Below are 4,138 nucleotides of genomic sequence, written 5' to 3'. Positions count from 1 at the left end.
TTCCAATTCCACCTGTGAGGTGACTTTCTGTGACTTAAAAACCTAAAGAAAGACAGAAAAGAAATCAGAGGTGAGAGTGACCCCCATAGGTTCTGACAGTAGAAATTCTTTCAGTAGAACCCTGGAATTAATTCCCAAGGAAGTAGACCCATTCATCCGGACTTAGGGATGGCTTAGGCACAGGCTGGTTCAATTCTCAGCCTTTTCCTGACCCCTAGTGGCCGTATCTTCCCAGCATTCTGTCCCTCAGTTCCTGCTATGACCTAGAGCCTAGGGGCTGAGACACCTCATATTCACCTCCCCTATTCTTTGAACAGTTTCATGTCCACCGAACTCCATGTAGTAATGCAATTTCAGTTTGGATAACCCGGAGATCCCTGTGTTCCTACATGAAGCAGCCGCTACTCCATCCCTCTATGCAAAGCACAACCTTTCCTCTGATGTGGTGGCCTGCAGTGACTTCTAGCTCCCGGATTTCTTTCATTTAGTGTGACTGAGCATCGAACTCAGGGCTCCACTCAAGCGAGGGATGCACTCTGCCACTGAGTTGCTCCCAACCAGGATGTATTCTGCTGGAAACGGTTTAGTTAATGCGCAATTTATACTTAAAACTCGCTAATTAGAAATGGGGATTCAGTGAGCACCACCAGTTTAGAACTGGACTATTACCCCCAAAACAAGTGCTGGGCGTGTAAGCCTCTGCTCTGTTTCTCCCAGAATGCAGCTGGCCACTCCACCTCGGATTAACTTTGCACACTTCACTCACAATGCAGTCTGTAGTACATGCTTTGCTGTGACAGTTTACACAAGGTTCCTTTGTTTCTCAGTAGTACGGCAAGTATTATTCCGTTCAGAGCTGAGTAATATCCCACTGTGTAGACATACCACATTTTGCCGCCGACTCATTTGTGTCTGGTGAATATTTAGCTGGACATATGTTTGCAGATTTTCTGGGCACACACCCAGGGGCTGGATCATGTGATAACTCCACATTTAATCATTGGAAGAGCTGCCAGACTGACTGCCTGGGCAGCTCGCCTGCTTAGCATCCTCCCCATCAGTTTAATACTCCCAAAGGAATGCTGCACACCATAACCACAGCTATTCCCACTTACAACACTGACGCTCTGGAGCACTGGTACCTTAATGGTCCTTGTTACCTACCCCTGCCCCATCTCCTCTTCCCTCCTTCCCCCTGTCTTCTTCCCTTACTTCCTTTATTATTTTCCAAGCTCTGATTATTTATTTGTTACCCTTAAAGCCTTATGATGGCTTGGATTCAGACTTAGAAGCAGACGGTCTCTGAGGACAGCCTACATCTGTGGGTGATCTGTTCCTGGTGTCTTTCTTTGGCTTCCTTCATTCTCTTGGCCAGAAGTTGCACCTCCTTCTGATTTTTCTTGGTGTGCTGTTTCTTCAGAGCAAGATATTGATGTCTGTGTTGCAGGACACATGGACTAACAAGACGCCAAATCCAGATGCTTTGGCTCTGGGATTCTGATTCTGTGTTGAAGGGCTTTCTCACAGCATCTTGGTAGACATCATCTTCTTCAGATAATGAAGAGTTTTAGGGTTCTTCTAGCTCTTTTGTGTCCCAACCACTAAGGCATGGTAGTGTCTGTTAGTCCAGGAACATCTCTCTCTGAATGTCTATCTCTGTCTCTGTCTGTCTCTGTCTATCTCTGTCTGTCTCTCTCTCAGTCTCTCTCTCTCTCTCTCTCTCTCTCTCTCTCTCTCTCTCTCTCTCTCTCTCTCTCTCTCTCTCAAAATAATAACCAAGTTGAGAATATCCCAATTGGCATCCACAGTGCATCAGTGAATAAACTTGCATTTCTACTCTCGTTCCCTTTGTTCTACACAAGAATGCCCCTTACTTAGTAGCAGGCACATTCTGCCATGGGTCAAGACACCTTGTCCCATGGAAGGACCTTGTTTATTATTCCTACCACTGATGTGGACCACATACCCCTTCCACTCTTCACACAGAGCATCAGCAGCTACTTCGGCAGCCATGCGCTTCTCACAGAAAGCATGAAGCTTGTGTTCATAAATAACTTCAGTGAGTTTCTAACTGCTGGTGGCTGGGAAGGAGATATTCCGCTTCAACTGCACACAGCCTACCTCCTAGAAAGTCACACACACACACACACACACACACACACACACACACGCACACACACACACCTCCTTCCTTTCCTTTCAAGACAGGAGCTCACTAATTGTTATATAATTGTCATTTATCGTGATGTTCATTGTGGGCTCACTGTATAGACCAGGCTGGCCTCGATGCTCCAATCTCTTGTCTCAGCATCCCGAAGGCTGAGATTACAAAGGTGCGGTATGGACCTGGCTTCTCTTCTGCTGTGCACACTTTATCTAATCACCCTGGTTTTTTCTCAGTGCTGCCATTGGGTAGATACCATTTACTGAATAAATGAAGAAATTCCAATTCCCAAAGGAAGCAGGGCTCTGTGGTAGGCTTCATCCTCATGGGATAATGTGTTATGGGGTCTGGCACACAGTTCTCCTCTGCCACTGTTTTGTGTCTCAGAAACTTTGTACCAGGTCAATGTCCTCTGTCCTCATCATTCAATTTGGACAATTCCATAGTGCAGCCAAAATTGAACTGCCGAAGTCAAAAGATAAATCACTCTTCTTAGTGGATTGCATGACAATTGATGCTGAAAGATGTACTCATTTCCCAAGACCTGTTTACATGGTCTCCCTCAGTAAAACGTACTTTGTGGCAGTGATATGGCTCAATTGGTAAAGGTGTTTGCAGCCAAGCCCAGTGAACTGAGTTCAATCCCCCAGGCTCACATGATAGAAAATGAGAACTTGTTCCTGAAAGTTGTCCTTTGACCTCTGCCTGTACTTGATATTCCCTACCCCCAAAATAAATAAATAAATAAATAAATAAAAAATTAAGCTGTCATTTGCAGATTGGATGAAGAACTTTAAGATGAAGTTATGGAGTACACAATAACTTAGAAGAGACCCAGGATACTGACACCCTGAGAAGCCATGGTCACAAGTGTGCATCTGCAAGCCAAGGAGTTCCTGTGGCCACTGTACAAACATTGCAGCTGGCATGAGGAGGCAGGTTGGTTTCTCTTCCCCTGAGAGCTATGGTGAGAATGACCAAGATCCTTCTACACAGTCATAGAGCCATAAGTAAAACATACATCAGTGTGATGGAGTGCAAGCAGAGTGGTGACATTAAAATATGTGTCTAGAGACACGTCAACTCCAAGCAAAGGACTCTGAAGTACAAGCCAGAATAACAAAATGGGGTTCATGATGCTATAGGAAGTATACACTGGGTTCTCGTGAATGTTTTAGAGGAAGCTCATCATGATGCCTTCTGCTGAGAGCAGGTTATTTAGATAGAAAAGATGTTTACTGTGCTCTCAGCTTTGGACTTGGAAAGTCCAAGAGTACAGCACGTATCATGGTACAGGAATCTGTACAGTATAAAGCCAGGCCTTCTCACTGATCCAACCATGACAAAGGCAGAGCCAAGATGCCATTCATGCCTTTCTAGTTTCTCTTCCTGTGAAGACCATGATTCAGAACAACCCAATCCCCTCTAGAGGCACCACTCTCCTGCATTCTAACCCAGAGACTTGGTGACTAGGTTTCTTTTCATGAACTCTGAGGGGCTGTGCCATTCCAGCCATAGTACCCGTGTGAACATTTTTTAAAAATCATTTTGATGTTTTATTCATTTGGACTTTATTTGTTTTTATCATGTTCCAGGACCTAGAATAGAAACATCAAGTGAAACACAAATAAATATATGAAATCCTTGCAGACTGGAGGCTTGGGGTATAATGTAGACAATTTCTTCAGAAAAGTGAAAAATCAGAGTACTAAGGGATTATGCTAAAACCTTAATGTTTAGACTTGTTTGGGAATGAAGCAGTTTTCCTTATAGAATTAACTCTTAAATAAACACAAAATTATGATTAAAATTGGATGAAATAAAGCACTCTTTACAGATACACACCCCATGGATGCAGCTCTAAGGGCTGCAAGCTGAAAGGACAACAAAAGTCGCTGATCAATTTTGAGGAGGACAAAGGTGACACCAGACCTACAGCTGCAGATTCTTGGGGTTTCTGAATAAACATGGCCA

At 44.1% G+C, this 4,138-nt stretch overlaps 1 pseudogene; it reads right to left on the bottom strand.

Annotated features, from left to right (window-relative positions):
• Nucleotides 1–1,263: 1,263 nt before the first annotated feature.
• Nucleotides 1,264–2,586, bottom strand: Rps6-ps3 (ribosomal protein S6, pseudogene 3; annotated as a pseudogene).
• Nucleotides 2,587–4,138: the final 1,552 nt, after the last annotated feature.

This window comes from Rattus norvegicus, chromosome 2 (assembly GCF_021556685.1).
Source record: "Rattus norvegicus strain SHRSP/BbbUtx chromosome 2, alternate assembly SHRSP_T2T, whole genome shotgun sequence".
NCBI classification, from domain to species: domain Eukaryota; kingdom Metazoa; phylum Chordata; class Mammalia; order Rodentia; family Muridae; genus Rattus; species Rattus norvegicus.
The sequence above is the reverse complement of the archived record's forward strand: the minus strand, read 5'-3'. Positions and strand labels throughout refer to the sequence as shown.